The sequence below is a fragment of the Aegilops tauschii genome, unplaced genomic scaffold (genome assembly GCF_002575655.3).
Source record: "Aegilops tauschii subsp. strangulata cultivar AL8/78 unplaced genomic scaffold, Aet v6.0 ptg001265l_obj, whole genome shotgun sequence".
NCBI lineage: Eukaryota > Viridiplantae > Streptophyta > Magnoliopsida > Poales > Poaceae > Aegilops > Aegilops tauschii.
Window position 1 is genome coordinate 2017 of NW_027333466.1, and position 24302 is coordinate 26318.

At 36.7% G+C, this 24302-nt stretch overlaps 4 non-coding genes across 4 annotated transcripts; 2 read left to right on the top strand and 2 right to left on the bottom strand.

Moving 5' to 3' along the window:
- Positions 1–310: 310 nt before the first annotated feature.
- Positions 311–382, bottom strand: TRNAR-UCU (transfer RNA arginine (anticodon UCU)). The gene has a single exon. It is a non-coding gene; the product is annotated as a tRNA-Arg (tRNA).
- An 8622-nt stretch (positions 383–9004) lies between these two features.
- Positions 9005–9091, top strand: TRNAS-GGA (transfer RNA serine (anticodon GGA)). Its single transcript has one exon. It is a non-coding gene; the product is annotated as a tRNA-Ser (tRNA).
- Positions 9092–10307: 1216 nt separating this feature from the next.
- On the bottom strand, positions 10308–10380 carry TRNAT-UGU (transfer RNA threonine (anticodon UGU)). Its single transcript has one exon. It is a non-coding gene; the product is annotated as a tRNA-Thr (tRNA).
- Positions 10381–12018: 1638 nt separating this feature from the next.
- On the top strand, positions 12019–12091 carry TRNAF-GAA (transfer RNA phenylalanine (anticodon GAA)). Its single transcript has one exon. It is a non-coding gene; the product is annotated as a tRNA-Phe (tRNA).
- The last annotated feature ends 12211 nt before the right edge of the window (positions 12092–24302 follow it).

The following is a 24302-nucleotide window of genomic DNA, read 5'->3' on the forward strand; positions in this document are numbered from 1 at the left end:
TTCGTTAGAAATTGAACAGGTAAATAAATTTCTGGATGAGTTACGTAAACATCTAAAAGATACTAAACCTCAATTCCAAGAAATTATATCTTCTAGCAAGACATTCACCGAGCAAGCGGAAATCCTTTTGAAGGAAGCTATTCAGGAACAGCTGGAACGGTTTTCTCTTCAGTAACAAATAAATTTTGCATGTCTACTCTTGTTAGTAGAATAGGAATCGTTGAGAAAGCTTTTTCATTTGAATCATGCAAAAAAGTTTTCTTTGTTTTTAGTTTAGTATAGTTATTTAAAGAATAGATAGAAATAAGATTGCGTCCAATAGGATTTGAACCTATACCAAAGGTTTAGAAGACCTCTGTCCTATCCATTAGACAATGGACGCTTTTCTTTCATATTTTATTCTTTCTTTTATTTTTTTGCTTCTTCCGAGAAAAAACTGTTAGACCAAAACTCTTTTAGGAAATCAAAAAATCCAGATACAAATGCATGATGTATATATTATATCATGCATATATCATAAAGAAGGAGTATGGAGCCGGTAGTGGGAATCGAACCCGCAACCCCAAGGTTATGAGCCTTATGAGCTACCAAACTGCTCTATACTCTTAAACTAAAGAGGGGTAACTAGTGGATAAAAGAGGGTTGGATACGCCCCTCTACCAATATCTATACAAATAGAATAGTCCATTTATACAGAATGGTAAAGAGGGCTCCTCTATGATTATCAATTCCAGAAATCCATACAAATACGAAAGGGTATTTTATCCTTACCAACTGGATCTTGTTGCACCCGGTAACAAACACTCATAAACCATTTCTCGAAGTACGTGTCCGGATAGCCCAAAATGTCGATAGTTAGCTCTAGGTCTTCCGGTCAAAAAACAACGTCGATGAAGGCGTGTAGGTGCACTATTACGCGGTAGGGATTGCAATTTTTCTCGCATTTTCGTTTTTTCACTCAAACTCAAGGGAGAAACTTTGCTTCTTATCTTTTTTTTTAAAGATTGACGAATCAAATGATATTTCTGTTCTAATTTCTGCCGCTTCTTCTCCCTCTGAATCAAACTTTTTTTTGCCATAATGTGTCGTTGCTATTATTACCAAGTATACGGTTCTAATCCTAGATGGAAAAATAAATAGAAAAAGAAATCTAAAAAGGCAGATCCTCCCTCTCTATCAAGAGTAATGAACTAGGTGCTGATACAGTACAAAAAAACAAACTAAATTAACCAAACTTGCCTGATGTTGAGGCAATCAAGAAAGCTGCATAAGTGAATATATAACCCACGGAAAAGTGAGCTAATCCAACCAATCTTGCTTGCACAATGGAAAGAGCCACGGGCTTATCTCTCCAGCGAATTAAATTAGCTAAAGGTGTGCGTTCATGAGCCCATGCTAAAGTCTCAATTAATTCCTGCCAATACCCCCGCCAGGAAATTAAGAACATAAATCCAGTAGCCCAAACAAGATGTCCAAATAAGAACATCCACGCCCATACCGATAAACTATTCATCCCAAAAGGATTATATCCATTGATAAGTTGTGAAGAGTTTAACCATAGGTAATCTCTTAACCATCCCATCAAATAAGTGGAGGATTCATTAAATTGTGAAACGTTGCCCTGCCATAATGTGATATGTTTCCAATGCCAATAAAAAGTAACCCACCCAATGGTATTTAACATCCAGAAAACTGCCAAATAAAATGCGTCCCAAGCAGAAATATCACAAGTACCGCCGCGCCCTGGGCCGTCACAAGGAAAACTATATCCAAAATCCTTTTTATCTGGCATTAATTTGGAACCGCGTGCATCTAAAGCGCCCTTTACTAAAATCAATGTAGTTGTATGCAAACCTAGAGCAATAGCATGATGAACCAAGAAATCCCCAGGTCCTATTGTTAAGAAAAGCGAATTACTATTCTCATTAACAGCATTCAACCATCCGGGCAACCATAGGCTTCGACCCGCATTGAAAGCGGGGCCATTCGTTGAAGATAAGAGTATATCGAACCCATATGTCGTCTTGCCATGAGCAGATTGTATCCATTGGGCAAATATAGGTTCGATCAAGATTTGCTTTTCTGGAGTACCAAAAGCAAGCATGACGTCGTTATGAACATAAAGGCCCAAGGTATGGAATCCTAGAAAGAGGCTAGCCCAACTTAAATGAGATATGATAGCTTCTTTATGGTCTAACATTCTTGCCAATACATTATCCTCATTCTGTTCCGGATTGTAATCCCTAATGAAAAAAATAGCTCCATGAGCAAAAGCCCCTGTCATGATGAACCCTGCAATATATTGGTGATGAGTATATAAAGCAGCTTGAGTAGTAAAGTCTTGTGCTATGAATGCATAAGGAGGTAAAGAGTACATATGTTGAGCTACTAAGGAAGTAATAACCCCTAAAGAAGCTAGAGCAAGACCTAACTGAAAATGAATCGAATTGTTGATTGTGTCATAAAGGCCCTTATGCCCACGCCCTAATCGACCCCCCGGAGGAGTATGCGCTTCTAAAAGATCTTTAATACTGTGCCCAATTCCGAAGTTAGTTCGATACATGTGACCGGCAATGAGAAAAATAAATGCAATAGCTAAATGATGGTGAGCCATATCGGTCAGCCACAAACTTTGCGTTTGTGGGTGGAATCCCCCAAGAAGAGTTAGAATGGCAGTTCCCGCTCCTTGAGCGGTACCAAATAAATGATTACTCGAATCAGGGTTTTGGGCATAAAGATTCCATTGACCCGTCAAAAGGGGTCCCAACCCCTGGGGATAGGGTAATACATCTAAGAAATTATTCCATCGAACGTACTCCCCCCTGGATGCGGGAATAGCAACATGAACTAAATGTCCTGTCCAAGCCAAAGAACTTACCCCGAAAAGTCCTGACAAATGATGATTGAGACGAGATTCCGCGTTTTTGAACCACGAAAGGCTTGGTTTCCATTTGGGTTGTAGATGTAACCAACCCGCTATTAAGGACAGCGTAGAAAGAAATAATAGAAAAAGAGCTCTCCAGTATAAAGATCCTCATTGGTGCGTAATCCTATTGTATACCACCACTGATAAACTCCAGAATAAGCAATATTCACTGGACCAGCAGCACCTCCTCGAGTAAAGGCTTCCACAGCGGGTTGACCAAAATGAGGATCCCAAATCGCATGAGCAATAGGTCTTACGTGTAAAGGATCCTGTATCCATGATTCAAAATTTCCTTGCCAAGCTACATGAAACAGATTTCCGGACGTCCATAGAAAGATTATTGCTAATTGCCCAAAGTGAGAAGCAAAAATGTTCTGATAAAGACGTTCTTCAGTAATATCATCATGACTTTCGAAATCATGTGCGGTAGCAATACCAAACCAAATACGACGAGTAGTGGGGTCCTGAGCTAAGCCTTGGCTAAACCTGGGAAATCTTAATTCCATAATGCCTTTCAAATCCTCCTAGCCACTATCCTACTGCAATAATTCTCGCTAAGAAGAATGCCCATGTCGTGGCAATTCCACCCAGAAGGTAATGGGTTACTCCTACAGCGCGTCCTTGTATAATGCTCAAGGCTCTAGGCTGAGTAGCAGGAGCAACTTTTAATTTGTTATGAGCCCAAACGATAGATTCAATGAGTTCTTGCCAATAACCACGGCCGCTGAATAAAAACATTAAACTGAAGGCCCAGACAAAATGAGCACCTAAGAAAAAAGACCATATGCAGATAATGAAGAACCATAAGACTGAATGACTTGCGATGCCTGTGCCCACAAGAAATCTCGAAGCCACCCATTAATCGTAATGGAACTCTGTGCAAAGTTTCCCCCTGTAATATGAGTTACCACCCCTTGATCACTTATAGTACCCCAAACATCCGACTGCATTTTCCAACTGAAATGGAAAATGACTACCGAAATTGCATTGTACATCCAGAATAAACCTAAGAAAACATGATCCCAGGCGGATACTTGACATGTTCCCCCTCGGCCAGGCCCATCGCAAGGAAAGCGAAAACCTAGATTTGCTTTATCGGGTATCAAACGGGAACTCCGAGCAAATAAAACACCTTTCAAAAGTATTAATACAGTCACATGTATGGTAAATGCATGAATGTGATGGACTAAAAAATCTGCGGTTCCTAATGGAATAGGTAACAAAGCCACTTTGCCACCTACTGCTACTAACTCGCCGCCTCCCCACGTTAAGCTAGTACTTGTTGTTGCACCAGGAGCTGTTACGCCAGGCGCAGTAGCATGGATATTTTGTACCCATTGAGCAAAGATAGGTTGTAATTGTATGGCAGTATCCGAAAACATATCTTGTGGACGGCCTAAAGCACTCATGGTATCATTATGAATGTACAAGCCAAAACTGTGAAAACCTAGAAATATACATACCCAGTTAAGGTGGGATATGATTGCATCGCGGTGTCTAAGGACGCGATCTAATAGATCGTTGTATCGAGTAGTTGGATCATAGTCTCTTACCATAAAAATTGCTGCATGTGCAGCAGCACCGACTATTAGAAATCCGCCAATCCACATGTGGTGTGTGAACAAGGAAAGTTGTGTACCATAGTCAGTAGCTAGGTATGGATAGGGAGGCATAGAATACATATGATGAGCTACAACAATGGTTGTAGAGCCTAGCATAGCTAGGTTAAGAGATAATTGAGCATGCCATGACGTTGTTAAGATTTCATAAAGACCCTTATGGCCTTGTCCTGTAAATGGGCCCTTGTGAGCCTCCAAAATATCTTTAAGTCCATGGCCAATACCCCAATTGGTCCTATACATATGACCTGCGATTAGGAAAAGAATAGCAATAGCTAAATGATGGTGCGCAATATCGGTCAGCCAGAGACCACCGGTTACTGGATCTAGTCCTCCGCGAAAAGTCAGAAATTCTGCGTATTTGGACCAATTTAAAGTGAAAAAAGGGGTTGCTCCTTCGGCAAAACTAGGATAAAGTTGAGCCAAAAGGTCCCGATTCAAGATAAATTCATGAGGAAGTGGTATCTCTTTAGGATCCACCCCAGCGTCAAGAAATTGGTTAATTGGTAAAGATACATGAATTTGGTGCCCCGCCCAAGAAAGAGACCCAAGTCCTAATAATCCCGCTAAGTGGTGATTCAACATGGATTCTACATCTTGGAACCAGGCCAATTTGGGAGCGGCTTTGTGATAATGGAACCAACCAGCAAAAAGCATTAACGCTGCAAAAATCAATGCACCAATTGCAGTACAATAGAGTTGTAATTCACTAGTTATTCCAGATGCTCGCCAAAGCTGAAAAAAACCAGAGGTTATTTGGATTCCTCGGAAACCCCCGCCTACATCACCATTCAATATTTCTTGCCCTACTATAGGCCAAACTACCTGAGCACTGGGTCCAATGTGAGTAGGATCACTTAGCCATGCTTCATAATTGGAAAAACGGGCGCCATGAAAGTACATGCCACTCAACCAAAGAAAGATAATGGAAAGTTGCCCGAAATGAGCACTAAAGACTTTTCGAGAAATCTCCTCCAAATCACCAGTATGACTATCGAAATCGTGAGCATCAGCATGTAGGTTCCAGATCCAAGTGGTAGTATCAGGGCCCTTAGCTAGTGTTCTTGAGAAATGGCCGGGTCTGGCCCATTCCTCAAAAGATGTTTTTACAGGATCCCTATCCACAACAATTTTTACTTCTGGTTCCGGCGAACGAATAATCATTAAGTCCTCCTCTTCCGGACAAGACATACAAAGAGACCCGCCAACTGTCTTTTTAGTGAATCTTTGAAAGATATATATTTTGAAAGATAGATTTTGAAAGATAGATTTTGAAAGATAGATATTGTGATTAGTTCTTTTCTTTACTATCTACCATCCTTCTATTTTTTTTTAGTTATTCACTGGAGCAATTATATATTGAAGTCAATCCGAGGCAAGTGTTCGGGTCTATTATGACATAAAGATTAGGTGCCTAACGGACATTGTTTATCTTGAAAAACAAATATTTCTCGACGTAAGAAAAAAATCTTTTTTATTTTTAATTTAAGAAACTAGGTATTTTTTTTTGAGGGCATAAGCTCCTATCTATATCTACTTTCCTTGAGCATAATATAGGGTTTTTTATTTGATTCTAAATTCCAAGATAACTCATTAGAATTATTAATAAGATGGTCCTAATATATTAGCAATATTTAGATTGCCCCCTCTTTTTATTCAGTTTATTACTTCTATTCTAGACCCTATCCCTATGGTTTATTCTTATGAAATATCATATAAAATAGAAGGTATAAGAAATGGATATAATGAAATTCTTGATTCGATCTTACGACCTAATTTATTTGATTAATGGATCAACAACCAAACCACCCATTTTATGAAAAAGAAGGAGCATGGTCTTATTCAAATTCAAAGCGCTTCGTAATCTTCAACCAGTTCTGTGCTTCAATATAATTTCCCGGAGTAAGCGCTATAGCTTGTTTCCAATATTCAGCAGCTTGATCAAACCAAGCTTCCGCAATTTCCGAATCACCCTGTAGAATGGCCTGTTCTCCTCGGTCGGAATAGGAAGTTCCTTCCCTTAGAACCGTACTTGAGAGTTTCCTACCTCATACGGCTCAGAAATTGCTATCTGAATTTCCCCTATCTTAACTGAATTCGATTTATCAAAAATCGATCCAATTTGTTCTTGGGTTAAGCAGAAGAAATTAATTACCTAAGTTTCAAACCCTAATTTTTATCAATAATCAGTTTGATCTTTTTTCCCACCTTCAGAAGAATGAAGCATAGATAGATATAGAGCCTTCGTTCAAATTTTCTGAAAGGTAACTATCCCGTTTTCATATATGAAATCTCTATAGAATCCTTGAAAAAGACTTTTTTCCATAAGAAAGAAAAAAGAACTTACTATCTTTGGGATCTGATACTACACCGCTGCTTAATCCCTTAGTGGATCGGCTCTATTACATAAGCGGATTCCTAAATTTTGCCCCATATCATGGGATAAGTAAGCAGTTTTTTTTAGTTGTATCGACCCAGTCGCTCACTAATTGATCTTTACGGTGCTTTCTCTATCAATTTGAGAAACTTTATCCATAGAGTAGTAGTATAGGCCATACTTTCTTCGTTTTTTGATTCTCGTGAAGTGTCCTTCCTTCCTACAGCTGATAGGGAAAAATCGTTGTTTTTACGATCCCTATGTAGAAAGCCCTTTTTTCTAGTATTTACTAGAAAATTTGATCCTCTCTTTTTTTTTTTCTTTCTATAGTGGAGATAGTCGCACGTAATGACAGATCACGGCCATATTATTAAAAGCTTGCGGTAAGAAGGGGTTTCGTTCTAGTGCCCGGAAATAATATTCCAAAGCCTTTGTATGCTCTCCATTGCTTGTGTGTATAAGGCCTATGTTATAGAGTATATAACTTCGATCATAGGGATCGATTTCTAGTCGCGTAGCTTCATAATAATTTTGCAAAGCTTCCGCATAATTTCCTTCGGATTGAGCCAACATCCGTTACGGTCGTTCATTCTATTCAAAAAATCTCCGTTCCAAAACCGTACATGAGGTTTTCATCTCATACGGCTCCTCCCTTCTGTACATAATAGTACTAAGCGAAATAATCTATAGAATCAAAATAGAATTAGTCCCGTCTCATTATGAACCGAAAGGGGCTGGTATTTTTCCAAGAAATCTCTAGCCAACCTTCCCACAAGAGGTTTTTCTTAACACCAATGAATTCTATTAATGCTAGAGGAAAACGATAGCTCCAATAATTTCTTTGTTCTCAACGCCTCCTATTTAGAGGAATTAGCTACTTCAACGATCTTTGATGGTTATAGGGGTATCCAAAGTACAAACCTGATGGTTGTTTGTTATCCCAACCATTCTTCCCAGCCCTGATACCGATCAGGAAAGGGGTAATTTCTAACAAAGTTTTTCTCTTGTTGATTCCTATTTCTAGGTGTAGTGCTTTTCTCCCCTATGCTGCCTACGGATACTAATAGAGTAGGATTGGCCTGTAATCCATACCATACCATATCCTGTAGGTGTAACCTTTCGCTCAATACTCAAATCTACAATTGAAGTATCTGAAGCCGCATCAATCGAGGATACACGACGGAAGGAATTGTTAGTTCGCCTCACCTTCCCGAAGCGTGGGTTTGTTTGCTTTACAAATTTGGTTCTCTCTATGCCAACCCCCTCTCTTTTTCGTAAGACTGAGGTATAGGTAGGGCTAAAAAAAAGCAAAAAAAAAGAGTCAAATCGCACCATCTCTATAATAAGTAAATGCCTTTTTTTCTCCTGAGGTTGTCGGAATTATTCGCAATAAAATATTGGCTACAATTGAGGAGGTCTTATCAATGAAATTTCCATTTACACGGGATCTAGGCATAATTCCCAACCCATTCTATATAGAATTGTTTTCATTCCTTCACAAAATAACATAAAAACAAACACATTCGATTCTTATAATTATAAATAGATTGATCCATATGCTCTACTCTAAATCCATATGCTTTAAATGGATAAGAGAGATAGAGATATGGATTTTCCGCTCAGCTCAAATTGTATCCTTTTCCTTCTGCTTGGACACGAAGAGATATGAAATATTTGACTAAGACTGGATTTCATTCCACTTTGCTATTTCTGAACAACAACTTATGTTATCAACTATTTCGTGTTTTCAAAGTTATTAATTGTCTCATACCCTATTTTTGATTTCGATAGTATGGTGTAGCGTATCTTATGCAAACGGAATTCTAAGGTTTCTTTATTTTATTATGCAATAAGAAGAATTCTTCCATTTTCTTTTTCTTTAGTTGCGGGAAAACCCAAATTAAAACTTTTTTTTTATAGCGAGCGCAATTTCTAGTAAAAAATCCTGTATCCTTCCACTTAGATCAAAAGGAATTTTTCCAATAGAACTATGGAACCCCCGAGTGGTTGCGGTTGTACCTGTACTGCAGGAATAAGAAAACTCGCTATTCACTCAGTTTATTTTCCATAATAAGTTATGTAGGAGAGATGGCCGAGCGGTTCAAGGCGTAGCATTGGAACTGCTATGTAGACTTTTGTTTACCGAGGGTTCGAATCCCTCTCTTTCCGTTTTTCTTAATTCATCAACGTTAAGGATCACAATGTATCAAATCAAATAACAATTTTTTCCAGCAATAATATCTTATATTATCTTATTTTGATTTAATAGAAATTAGAAATTCTCTATAGCAAATTACTGTGGTATGTAAAATACACATAGAGGAAAAAAGAAAAAAGGATCCTAATCCTAGGGTTAATCAATTTTAGCTAGTTGATGGGAAAATACAAATTAATGGTAATGGTCTTAGGGCGATTTAGTTCGGGGAAAGGGGAAGGGGAAGAAAATTCTATGAACCTTTCCTTTTTTCGTTAAGTTCAAGTCTGACGAGAGTAATATTCTACAACTAACAACTCATTTATTTTGAGACCGACCCACTTCCTATCTAGGATTTTATTTACTAGTCCTTTATATTCCAACGTGTCAATCGCCAAATGCTTTGGCAATTTCCCCGGGTCCGATGAAGCAATATAATTTTGAACCAGACCTTTTGATCTTTGGTTATCTTTCGTAGTAATAATATCTCGGGGTTTGCAACGAAAACTTGGTATATTGACTATACGACCATTAACTAAAATATGTCTATGGTTGACTAATTGGCGGGCCCCAGGAATGGTTGAAGCCATACCCAATCGAAAAAGGATATTATCCAAACGCATTTCAAGTAATTGTAGTAAAACCTGGCCTGTTGACCTTTTTGCTTTTCCAGCGATATGTACATATCTAAGTAATTGTCGTTCTGTCAGACCATAATGAAAACGCAATTTCTGTTTTTCTTGAAGACGAATACGATATTGCTCCTTTTTCCCAGAATTGAATTTTTTTTTAAGATTACTTCCGGATTTAGGTGTTTTTCTAGTGAGTCCTGGTAAAGCTCCCAGACGGCGTATTTTTTTTAAACGAGGTCCTCGATAACGGGACATGAAGACTCCTTTTTTTATTTTATTGAAATTTCATTTTACACAATTAATTTCATTGTATTTACATTACAGAATACATCGAAATTAAAACTGAATTAAACTACAGGATAAACAGAGTAAAATCAACTAAAGTACCCAAAAAAATGGAATTTCATCAAAATCTTTATTTTTTGTATATATATTATTTATTTTATTGTTTTGTATCTAGCAAAATTGTAAGGTAAAAAACATAAAAGATCCTGGATTCTCCATTTAATTCGGAAAAAAAGAGATTCTTGTTCGTAGAACATCGATAGAGAAAAAAAAAAGCCGACTATCGGATTTGAACCGATGACCCTCGCATTACAAATGCGATGCTCTAACCTCTGAGCTAAGTGGGCTTACATAACGGAAATAGTGTAACAAATAGAAATAGGTATAGTATAGGAAATCCGTAAAATCTCAGATATTAGTTATTAATCTTAGCTATTAACTAGTTCTAAATTTGAAGTTATACTTATAAAAATAAAAAAATACTAAAACTTCTTAAAGATAAAGTTAGCTTGATATGCTTAACTATAGGATATTAAAAAATAAAATTATAGAATTTATTGGTATTTTCATTTGATCATTATAGACTTTATTATTTGTTAATAATTTGAGGATTAATATTTCACTAAGGGGAACATAGAGTCAGAGTAAATAAAATTGCTAATTCTGATTAGAAAAAAAGAATAAATATCAAGCGTTATAGTATAATTTTGAATACTATAAAAAAGTAAGACGGGAGGTGGGGGAGATAAAAACTTTTGGATAATTGATTCGGATTGAATTGCAAATACATCAAGGATAGAATCAATTCAATTCTGAATTGCAATAAGCAAGCGAGGTCTCTCAAATAGAGTCGAACTGAACTGCTAGACTACGTTGAGTGATGAACTCAATGATTCAAAAAAAAAACTAAGAGATGGATGAAATTACACAAGGAATCCTGGTCTCAAAGAAGAGGGAAATGGGGATATGGCGAAATCGGTAGACGCTACGGACTTGATTGTATTGAGCCTTGGTATGGAAACCTGCTAAGTGGTAACTTCCAAATTCAGAGAAACCCTGGAATTAAAAAAGGGCAATCCTGAGCCAAATCCGTGTTTTGAGAAAACAAGGGGTTCTCGAACTAGAATACAAAGGAAAAGGATAGGTGCAGAGACTCAATGGAAGCTGTTCTAACGAATCGAGTTAATTACGTTGTGTTGTTAGTGGAATTCCTTCTAATTCTAAATTAGAGAAAGAGGGGTTTTATACCTTATACATTTAATAAACACGTATAGATACTGACATAGCAAACGATTAATCACAGAACTCATATTATATTATAATTATAATATAGGTTCTTTATCTTTTTTAAAAATGAAATTAGAAATGATAATGATTATGAAATAAAAAACTCATATCATAATTTTTTTTTTTCATTATTGTGAATCCACTCCAATCGAATATTGAATAATCAAATTCTTCAATTCAAATTCAAAGTTTTCGAGATCTTTAAAAAAGTGGATTAATCGGACGAGGACAAAGAGAGAGTCCCATTCTACATGTCAATACTGACAACAATGAAATTTCTAGTAAAAGGAAAATCCGTCGACTTTATAAGTTGTGAGGGTTCAAGTCCCTCTATCCCCAAATCCTCTTTTATTCCCTAACTATACTATATTATTATTATTTATCCTCTTTTTTTTCTTTTTATCAATGCAATGGGTTTAAGATTCATTAGCTTTCTCATTCTACTCTTTCACAAAGGAATGCGAAGAGAACTCAATGGATCTTATCCTATTCATTGAATAGATTTCTTTTTTATTAGAGTATCGGCAAGAAATCTTGGTTATTCACTCTATTTTTAAGTTTTATTTAAGTAAACCATGCACAATGCATAGGACTACCCCCCCATTTTCAAATTTTAAATTTGAAATACTTTAATTAATTTTTAGTCCTTTTAATTGACATAGATACAAATACTCTACTAGGATGATGCACAAGAAAAGGTCAGGATAGCTCAGTTGGTAGAGCAGAGGACTGAAAATCCTCGTGTCACCAGTTCAAATCTGGTTCCTGGCAGAGAAAAAAAAAAGATCCACCGAATAGGTATTGATCCAAATACCTCGAGATGGATTGTGATACATATTCATTAATAATATTTATTCATCTAAGTGGATAAATCTATAATATAAATATAGAGGCACTTCTTTTTAAAGAAGTTTTAAAATATATCTTTTCTTTATGATAAAGAAGGGGGTGAGATTCCCCTTTATTTTTTTGCGTTTCTTAATTTTGTATTCCGCTATTCCGACGAATATTTTTTTAGTCTTGCTTATCTTTATCTTATCTTATTTTCCTAGTTGTGCTAAGTAATGTGCGCGGTACAAAGTTCCTGGTAGAGAACTTCTTTGAGTCATCCTATTTTTCTGTTCATATGAAGGAAATTAATATGCGATTTTCAAAATAGGGGAATCCAAATGAAACCCTTTTTTTGCTCAGTCTATCTGGAATGCTTTTGTATAATTAGGAATTAATTATAAATAGGTATTCCGTTTCATCTAGGAAAAGAACCTAAAAATATTCCTTGACTTGAATAAAATCTGGAGTTGTGTTGTATAAGTGAGCATGAATTTCTTATCATTCAATGAGCATCTTGTATTTCATAAAAATTGGGGGTTATATAATCCTTACGTAAGGGCCAGCCTATCCAACTTTCAGGCATTAGGATACGTTTAAGGCGCGGATGATTATCATAAGAGATTCCCACCATATCATAAGATTCGCGTTCTTGAAAATCGGCACTTCTCCAAATCCAGAAGACAGACGGAATTCTAGGATTATCCTTTTGGGCAAAGACTTTTATGCAGACTTCTTCTGGATTATCTATACCATATTGTATTCTCGTAAGATGATACACGCTAGCTAAAGATCCACCGGGTGCTACATCATAAGCACATTGGGAGCGTAAATAATTGTAACCATATACATATAAAATGACAGCAATGGAATCCCAATCCCCTGCTTTTATTTGTAAAGTCTCTATTCCTCGGTGATCAAAGCCCAAAGATCTATGAACCACCTCATGTTTGACTAGCCAATTAGATAACCAACCCTGCTGCATTGTCTTCATCTCTCCCTCTTTGTATAAATATTTCACATTTCGGATGCAAGTTTGAAAGATTGCCCTGCTTTTTATTTTTCTACACAAAAGAGCCCCTCTCCTAATTCACTAATTTGTAGGAAGGTACTGAACTTTTGGATTTGAAAAAAGTTTCAGAAGATATATCTAATGTAGATGGTGATTGATAGAGCAATTCTTGCTCATAAGTTCCTGTATGAGTACTGCGCCTAACATAAAGCTTGTGACTGGTAGTAAAACATCTATTTTTATTTTGAGATAGAGTTCGATCCTCAACTATTTCTCGCGATATCTTCTTACGAAGTTTTGTTAGGGCATCTATAACTGCCTCCGGTTTAGGTGGGCAGCCCGGCAAGTAGACATCCACAGGAATTAACTTATCAACTCCCCGAACAGTACTATAGGAATCCGTACTGAACATTCCCCCTGTAATAGTACAGGCTCCCATAGCAATGACGTATTTTGGTTCAGGCATTTGCTCGTATAATCTCACTAAAGAGGGAGCCATTTTCATTGTTACCGTACCGGCTGTTAAAATTAGGTCTGCTTGCCTAGGACTTGATCTTGGTACCAATCCATAACGATCAAAGTCGAATCGTGAGCCTATTAATGAAGCAAATTCAATGAAACAACAACTGGTACCGTATAGAAGGGGCCATAAACTGGAGAGTCTTGACCAATTCGAAAGATCATTTGGTGTAGTTGAAATAACAGAATTGGAACTTGTTTGGTCAAGTAAGGGAAACTCAATCAAATTCATAACTGTCTCAATAGAATCTTTTCCTTCTTTTTTTTTGTCTAAATATTCAGTTAAGACCATTCCAAGGCTCCTTTTCGCCATGCATAAACTAAACCAACAACTAAGATAAGCACGAAAATCAAAGCTTCGATAAAAACGGATACACCCAATACGTCGAAACTCATTGCCCAAGGGTATAGAAAGACGGTTTCCACATCAAAAACAACAAAAACGAGCGCAAACATATAATAGCGTATTCGGAATTGTACCCAAGCCCCTCCCATGGGTTCTATACCCGATTCATAACTAGAAAGCTTCTCTGGTCCTTCACTAACCGGGGCTAAAAGTCCTGAAATCGAAAATGCCAAAATAGGAATAAGGCTTGCTATTATTAGAAATGTCCAAAAAATATCATATTCGTGAAGCAGAAACATAATGTACTCCCATTAATGTGGAATAGGCGGAACTTAAATTAGTCAATTCAATTCAGCATTGTCAATTTATCCAGAACTTCTCTCTTTTCCTCGGTGAAACAAGAATCTTTTTTGTTCAAACAAAAGCGCTTAGTTTAGCCTTTGTTTCCTCTGTGCTGCATCTTCTTTAAAGATTCATCCAATGGAATCCCAACTCCCTTTCTTTTGGATTTCCATTCTATTTAGATATGGTGTATGTAGATCTAATTCTTATATAAAGAAAACTTTCTCGTTTCACTTTGTCTCGCTTTCTCTAGAATCTCTAGAAAAAAGAATAGCTCTATCCTTTATTTAATATTTAATAATAAAATAATAAGAGACTATTAAATAAAAATGAGAATACTACTAAATTAGAACCTAATTAAGATAGTAGGACTAATCTATGCAGTATAATTAATGAGAAGTAATACTATAAAATAAAAATAAAGAACTCTATTTCAGAACTATGAGACAGAATATTCTGTTTTCTTATTTACTCTTTACTTTATTTTTTCTATTTAAAGTTGATCAATTTACATAATGTATCTATAAACAAAGTAATAAATATACTTAAAACAAAGTAGGAATTCGCAAAATGGATAAAATCATTGCAGTTATTATAGGGAAGTCTAGAGATATCCTATTTGAAGGAGGACGGGATTCAAATCAGGGAAAGGATCCTTTCTTCTATTGATTTGATAGAAATTCGTTTTTCTTTTCCTGTCTGTATGATTTTGATTTTCGATGAATGAGCCTTTGGTAATGCTTTTATCTCTATTCTATGTCGCAGGCGCCTATCCAGTCTATAAACAAATACTAATGAGAAAATGAAAACTATACTAAACTAAAGAAAACATAGGATAGAGATCCTAAAATCTAAAAAAGGGCATATTAGGGCTATACGGATTCGAACCGTAGACCTTCTCGGTAAAACAGATCAAACGGATTATTATCGAAATGATTTGAACTGTTTCAAAGACCCAACATGCATTTTTTTGCATTGGGCTCTTTCATAAACTGATTTAAAGATCAGTTAGTCCACCATAGTTTTTCTTTACGGAAAGATAATGAGATGGCTCCCTGTGCTCTGATTGATTTTTTGTATTATGATCTATCTAGGAGCAATACCAAAGTGTTTCAAAGGAGGATTACCTTGACTTAGGTCTGCCTCCGGTCTAAATTAAATCAACCTAAGTGAAATGGAGTCTCTATCGTTCCACTGCAAGAGTTAACTATGAGACTTCATACACCTTAAAGTTCATAGAACGAAAAGAAGTTTTTTGGAGGCCCTTATCCTCATTACGCCTAGCATTTAGTGGGCTGGATATTTACCTTATCAACTAGCAAATCCATAAGGGTTCTATTTGATTAGGCACCTGAATTGGCACCTGAATCGGACTGAACCGACTGTTTGTCAGGCTACTGTTCTCCTATTCTCTCGAATCTATGAAGTAAGACATTGATTTTGCAATAAGATCGATTATGTTCATTGCATAATAAGCTCCTTTGAAAAGCATTGGCGCACGTGTAAACGAGTTGCTCTACCGAACTGAGCTATAGCCCTTATCACAGATATCTTAACATATAGATAATTTCTTGTCAAGATGAATATTTTCTAATGCCAGAGGATACCCCTTTGATCTGTATCTGTTTAGTATTTAGTTTAGTATTTAGTATATAACAGACCAATAACAGAGCGGTATTGCTTAGAAAAGGGATTCAATATATAATCGATCGAAGTAATGGGTCTTCCTTTGTGGTGATAAATTGCCTACTTAACTCAGTGGTTAGAGTATTGCTTTCATACGGCGGGAGTCATTGGTTCAAATCCAATAGTAGGTAAGTAGGTAGAAAAATTACTAGATAGCATTGGACTTACTTCGCTTCACTATCTAATAACTTTTTCTACCCCTCTTCCCTTTTTCTTTGTATCAACTATAAACCACTGGATTGTCTTCAATTGGATGGGGGAATCCAATTGACAGCCTCGATTCGTATCCTAGCTCGTCTGAGAGCGAGCTTCGCTTCAACCAAATCTTTCGTACCCTCAGCTTTACTCAAGTTAGCTTCGGCTATTTCAAGTGCCTTTTGAGCTTCTTCCGGATCAATATCACTACCCAGTTCCGCATCATTTCCTAAAATGATGATCTCATTATTAACTATTCTCGCAAAACCGCTCCACAGAACCGCTGTTAACCATTGGTCGTTGAGGAGGCGTATTCTCAAAGGACCCATATCTACTGCTGTGTTAATGGGGGCGTGGTTTGGTAATACGCCAATTTGGCCACTATTAGTGGATAAAATGATTTCTTTCACTTCACAATCCCAAATAATTCGCTTAGGAGTCAGTACATAAAGATTTAATTTCATTTCTTCGATTTGTTCTCCTCTTCTAAGGTTATAGCTTTCGTGCTAGCTTCATCGATGTTACCCACCAAATAAAAAGCCTGTTCAGGTAGGCCGTCTAATTCTCCGGAAAGGATTAGTTGAAATCCCCTAATAGTTTCCGCAAGAGCAACATACTTTCCTGGAGAACCAGTAAAAACTTCTGCCACAAAGAACGGTTGTGATAAGAAACGCTCAATTTTTCTTGCTCTTGCTACAGTTAAACGATCCTCTTCCGATAATTCATCCAAGCCAAGAATTGCGATAATGTCCTGAAGTTCTTTGTAACGTTGTAAAGTTTCCTTAACTCTTTGCGCAGTTTCATAATGTTCGTTGCCAACGATCCGAGGCTGTAACATAGTCGAGGTTGAATCTAAAGGATCTACTGCTGGATAAATACCCTTGGAAGCTAATCCTCTGGAAAGTACGGTAGTAGCATCCAAATGTGCAAATGTTGTGGCAGGGGCAGGGTCGGTCAAATCGTCTGCAGGTACATAAACTGCTTGAATCGAAGTTATAGATCCCTTTTTAGTAGAAGCAATTCTTTCTTGCAAAGAACCCATTTCTGTACTAAGAGTAGGTTGATAACCCACTGCGGAGGGCATTCTCCCTAATAAAGCGGATACCTCTGATCCTGCTTGAACAAAACGAAAGATATTATCGATAAATAAAAGCACGTCTTGCTTATTAACATCTCGGAAATATTCCGCCATAGTTAGGGCAGTTAAACCAACTCTCATACGAGCTCCCGGTGGTTCATTCATTTGGCCATAGACTAGAGCTACCTTTGATTCCTCAATATTTTTTCATTAATTACTCCGGATTCCTTCATTTCCATATAAAGATCATTTCCTTCACGAGTCCGTTCCCCTACTCCACCGAATACGGATACGCCCCCCATGAGCTTTAGCAATGTTATTGATTAATTCCATGATCAGTACTGTTTTACCTACTCCAGCCCCCCCAAATAGTCCTATTTTTCCTCCACGTCGATAAGGAGCTAAAAGATCGACGACCTTAATACCTGTTTCAAAGATGGATAATTTCGTATCTAACTCGATAAAGGCAGGCGCAGATCTATGAATAGGGAACGTTGCACTACTATCTACAGGACCCAAATTGTCAACAGGCTCCCAAGAACGTTGAAAATTCGTCCGAGAGTAGCTCCACCGACCGGAACACTGAGAGGAGCTCCCGTGTCAATCACTTCCATTCCTCTCATCAACCCGTCCGTAGCACTCATAGCTACAGCTCTAACTCGATTATTTCCTAATAATTGTTTGTACCTCACAAGTCACATTAATTTGCTTATCGGCAGTGTCTCTACTCTGGACTACCAAAGCGTTATAAATATAAGGTAACTTGCCTGGGGGAAAAGTGACATCCAGCACGGGTCCAATAATTTGATCGATACGACCTGTACTTTTTTCTTCAATTGTGGAAACCCCGGGAGGAGAAGTAGTAGGATTGGTTCTCATAATTATCACATAATTAAAAAAAAAGGAATTTGTCGAAATTTTCTTTTTTTATTGTTGAATAATGCCAAATCAAATCAAAAAAAATCCAAAAGTAAAAAGGAAATGAATTAGTTAATTCAATAAGAGAGAAAAGGGGACCAGGACTTGATTTCGTTGCCCAAGCGAATCCCATTCAATCGTTTACTCATGGAATGAGTCCGTTGGAAAGTTCAATCAATCTTTTTTTCATATACATACATTTTGCCTTTTGTGGAGGATCTGTGCCTACTCTACTTTCCTATCTAGGACTTCGATATACAAAATATATACTACTGTGAAGCATAGATTGCTGTCAACAAAGAATTTTATTAGTATTTAGTTAGGTATTTGCATTCAAAATAAGAAAAGAGAACTATTAAGAACTTGTAAAATAAGGATTAGGAATTAATTTGGGTTGCGCTATATCTATCAAAGAGTATACAATAATTATGGATTTGGTAAATCAAATCCATGGTTTAATAACGAACCGTGTTAACTTACCATAACAACAACTCAATTCCTATCGAATTCCTATAGTGGAATTCCTATAGGATAGAACATACACAGGGTGTACGCATTATATATGAATGAAACATATTCATTAACCTAAGCATGCCCTCAATTTTCTTTAATGAGTTGATATTATATTAATTGAATATCCTTTTTTTTTGTTTTACGAGATTTTTTCTAAAGTTTCATTACGCCTAATTAACATCGAGTAGACCCTGTTATTGTGAGAATTCTTAATTCAAGAGTTATAGGGAGGGACTTATGTCACCACAAACAGAAACTAAAGCAGGTGTTGGATTTCAAGCTGGTGTTAAAGATTATAAATTGACTTACTACACCCCAGAGTATGAAAACTAAGGATACTGATATCTTGGCAGCATTCCGAGTAAGTCCTCAGCCTGGGGTTCCGCCCGAAGAAGCAGGGGCTGCAGTAGCTGCCGAATCTTCTACTGGTACATGGACAACTGTTTGGACTGATGGACTTACCAGTCTTGATCGTTACAAAGGACGATGCTATCACATCGAGCCTGTTGCTGGGGAAGACAACCAATGGATCTGTTATGTAGCTTATCCATTAGACCTATTTGAAGAGGGTTCCGTTACTAACATGTTTACTTCCATTGTAGGTAACGTATTTGGTTTCAAAGCCCTACGTGCTCTACGTTTGGAGGATCTACGAATTCCCCCTACTTATTCAAAAACTTTCCAAGGCCCGCCTCATGGTATCCAAGTTGAAAGAGATAAGTTGAACAAGTATGGTCGTCCTTATTGGGATGTACTATTAAACCAAAATTGGGATTATCCGCAAAAAATTATGGTAGAGCGTGTTATGAGTGTCTACGTGGTGGACTTGATTTTACCAAAGATGATGAAAACGTAAACTCACAACCATTTATGCGCTGGAGAGACCGTTTTGTCTTTTGTGCCGAAGCTATTTATAAATCACAGGCCGAAACCGGTGAAATCAAGGGGCATTACTTGAATGCGACTGCGGGTACATGTGAAGAAATGATTAAGAGAGCTGTATTTGCAAGAGAATTAGGGGTTCCTATTGTAATGCATGACTACTTAACTGGGGGATTCACCGCAAATACTACTTTGGCTCATTATTGCCGCGACAATGGCCTACTTCTTCACATTCACCGTGCAATGCATGCAGTTATTGATAGACAGAAAAATCATGGTATGCATTTCCGTGTATTAGCTAAAGCATTGCGTATGTCTGGGGGAGATCATATCCACTCCGGTACAGTAGTAGGTAAGTTAGAAGGGGAACGCGAAATGACTTTAGGTTTTGTTGATTTATTGCGCGATGATTTTATTGAAAAAGATCGTGCTCGCGGTATCTTTTTTCACTCAGGACTGGGTATCCATGCCAGGTGTTATACCGGTAGCTTCAGGTGGTATTCATGTTTGGCATATGCCAGCTCTGACCGAAATCTTTGGGGACGATTCTGTATTACAATTTGGTGGAGGAACTTTAGGACATCCTTGGGGAAATGCACCTGGTGCAGCAGCTAATCGAGTGGCTTTAGAAGCCTGTGTACAAGCTCGTAACGAAGGCGCGATCTTGCTCGCGAAGGTAATGAAATTATCCGAGCAGCTTGCAAATGGAGTCCTGAACTAGCCGCAGCTTGTGAAGTATGGAAGGCGATCAAATTCGAGTTCGAGCCGGTAGATACTATTGATTAACTAGATAAAACTAAAGATAAAGAAGGTATAAATAAAAAAGAAACGAAATAAAAAGAGAAAAAAATCAGTTATGAAATGCAGTAATTCTTCTTTATTCTTCTAATTGATTGCAATTAAACTCGGCTCAATCTTTTTTAGAAAAAAAAAAGATTGAGCCGAATAAAAATAGATCATGATATGATCATGAGACTTGACAAATCGAGATTCGTCTATTCTATATATCTAGAATATATATATTAAGGTATAATACAATAAAGAAATACAAATAAAATAATAAAATAATAAAATATAGTATTATCAATTGTATGCGCTTCTAGAGAAGTATGTATGCAGGAAGTAAATTCTAACCGCTTTCTTTTGAATCCAATTTCAAATTAGATTAGAAAGATAGAAAGGCCATGAGGATGGGAAAATCAAATAAAATCTTTTAATTAGTTCTCTTTTTTGGAATTTTCTTATTATCCTTTCATTTTTTTTACAGAATATTTTTCAAACTAAAATAAAAAATACAATACAATAGTCAATATTCCTTATAATAGATATACTTAATTATATCATAAGAATCTTAAGATATTTTTCGACTAGATAGAAATAGTAAATTTGAATTGAGACACCTATTCCATGACGGATTTAAACTTACCTTCTATTTTCGTGCCTTTAGTAGGCTTAGTATTTCCGGCAATTGCAATGACTTCTTTATTTCTTTATGTGCAAAAAAATAAGATTGTCTAGTATTTTTTAGTGTAAGTAATATAATATGGTAGGGTATGTGGCTTTTTCTACACACACTTTCTACACACAAATGAAAAACGGTTATGGATGCGGATATAGGCTACGAGCATAAATGCATGAATATGCAGAGCCAGGTATAGCGAGTTTTATTTTATTTATTTTAATTGAATCAACGAATATTTTTTGAATAGAAAGTCAATGTATCTAACCTATTATTTCACAGGAGTACTAGTTGCTGAAGGCGATTTCAGAATCAAAAAAAGTAAAGTCAAAATTATTTAGCTTATTCTCTCAATTTCAATCGACCGCTGCTGGATTTAGTATATCTAATATGAATTGGCGATCAGAACACATATGGGTAGAACTTCTAAAAGGTTCTCGAAAAAGGGGTAATTTTTTCTGGGCCTGTATTCTTTTTCTAGGTTCACTAGGATTCTTATCGGTTGGGATTTCCAGTTATCTTGGTAAGAATATTATATCTATACTTCCATCTCAAGAAATTCTTTTTTTTCCGCAGGGGGTCGTGATGTCTTTCTACGGAATCGCAGGCTCTATTCATTAGCTCCTACTTGTGGTGTACTATTTTGTGGAATGTAGGTAGTGGTTATGACCGATTCGATAGAAAAGAGGGAATAGTGTGCATTTTTCGTTGGGGATTCCCTGGAATAAAACGTCGCGTCTTCCTTCGATTCCTTATGCGGGATATCCAATCAATTAGAATTCAGGTTAAAGAGGGTCTTTATCCTCGTCGTATTCTTTATATGGAAATCCGGGGCCAGGGGATCATTCCCTTGACTCGTACTGATGATCAATTTTTTACTCCACGAGAAATTGAACAAAAAGCTGCCGAATTGGCCTATTTCTTGCGCGTACCAATTGAAGTATTTTGAGGTATCTTTTTTGAACTGAGTTGAATGAAGAAAAGAAGAATTGGAAGAAGAAAAGTTTTCTCAACACGGGGAGGAAGTCCCTTCTAAATTGGATTTGTTATTGTAAGGGGATTTTTAAGTATTTATCTAAAGGAAGGAACAAACGAGGATAAGAGAAATTTGCTTTTAATTTTTTTTTATCCAAGTGAGATATATCGCATACTATTCTTCTTTTTTCATCCGAAAGGGCTTTTTTTTTATTCTATTTCACTATTTCATTCCATCTAGATCTAAGAAAGAACCCAATGCACTGAAATTCCACTACTAACTAATATACAAAAAAGAAGAATAGATACAGGGTATCAAACCTATATAGTTTTTGCTTCAAAGAAATAGAAATATCATGAAATAGAAATATCATCATATAGAGTCAGGGAATGGAATAGAGTCAGCGAATGAAGCATATTCATTAACAACTCCATTTACGGATCAAAAATGAAAAAAAAGAAAGCATTGCCTTCTTTACTATATCTTGTATTTATCGTACTTTTGCCTTGGGGGGTCTCTTCCTCATTTAACAAATGTCTGGAACTTTGGATTAAGAATTGGTGGAATACCAGGCAATCCGAAACTCTCTTAACTGATATTCAAGAGAAAAGGATTCTAGAAAGATTCATAGAATTAGAAGAACTTTCTCTCTTGGACGAGATGATAAAAGGGAAACTAAAGACACATGTACAAAAACCTCCTACAGGAATACACAAGGAAATAATACAATGGGTCAAAATAAATAATGAGGATCATCTCCATACCATTTTGCATTTCTCGACAAATATAATCTGTTTGGCTATTCTAAGTGGTTCTTTTTTTCTGGGTAAAGAGGAACTTGTCATTTTGAATTCTTGGGTTCAGGAATTCTTCTATAATTTAAATGACTCAATAAAAGCTTTTTTTATTCTTTTAGTTACTGATTTTTTTGTTGGATTTCACTCCACCCGTGGTTGGGAACTAGTAATTCGTTGGGTCTACAACGATTTTGGATGGGCTCCTAACGAGCTTATTTTCACTATTTTTGTTTGTAGTTTTCCAGTAATTCTAGATACATGTTTGAAATTTTGGGTCTTTTTTTGTTTAAATCGTCTATCTCCTTCGCTTGTAGTCATTTATCATTCAATTAGTGAAGCATAAATTCATTTGATCTCCCGATATTAATATTAATCAAATTAGCAAGCATCTTTTTTAGAAAGAAAGCCCTTTTCCATTTTAGCAAAATTCTTTCTATTTATACCTACTTTAAGGTATTCATCATTGCAGTACAACTGTTGCAGTAGAATGACAACAGATTCGTGTATAGGGAACTAGATTAGCTTAGCTACCTATCTAATTTATTGTAGAAATTCTGGGATCTGCGATTGGACATGGAAAATAGAAATACTTTTTCTTGGGTAAAGGAACAGATAACTCGATCGATTTCTGTAGCGATCATGATATACGTAATAACTCGGACATCTATTTCAAATGCATATCCCATTTTTGCGCAGCAGGGTTATGAAAACCCACGAGAAGCAACTGGACGAATTGTATGTGCCAATTGCCATTTAGCTAGCAAGCCCGTCGATATTGAAGTTCCCCAAGCTGTGCTTCCCGATACTGTATTTGAAGCAGTTCTTCGAATTCCTTATGATATGCAATTGAAACAAGTTCTTGCTAATGGAAAAAAGGGAGGGTTGAATGTAGGTGCTGTTCTTATTTTGCCCGAGGGATTCGAATTAGCGCCGCCCGATCGTATTTCCCCTGAGTTAAAAGAAAAGATAGGAAATCTTGCTTTTCAGAGTTATCGTCCCGATAAAAAAAACATTCTTGTGATAGGCCCTGTTCCCGGTAAGAAATATAGTGAAATTGTCTTTCCCATTCTTTCCCCTGATCCTGCTACGAAGAAAGATGCTCATTTCTTAAAATATCCCATATATGTAGGGGGAAACCGAGGAAGAGGACAGATCTATCCTGATGGTAGCAAGAGTAACAATACAGTCTATAATGCTACGTCAACAGGTATAGTAAGAAAAATACTACGTAAAGAAAAGGGGGGTATGAAATATCCATAGTTGATGCATCAGATGGACGCCAAGTGATTGATATTATACCTCCCGGACCAGAACTTCTTGTTTCAGAGGGGGAATCCATCAAGCTTGATCAACCATTAACAAGCAATCCTAATGTGGGAGGTTTTGGTCAGGGGGACGCAGAAATCGTGCTTCAGGATCCATTACGTGTCC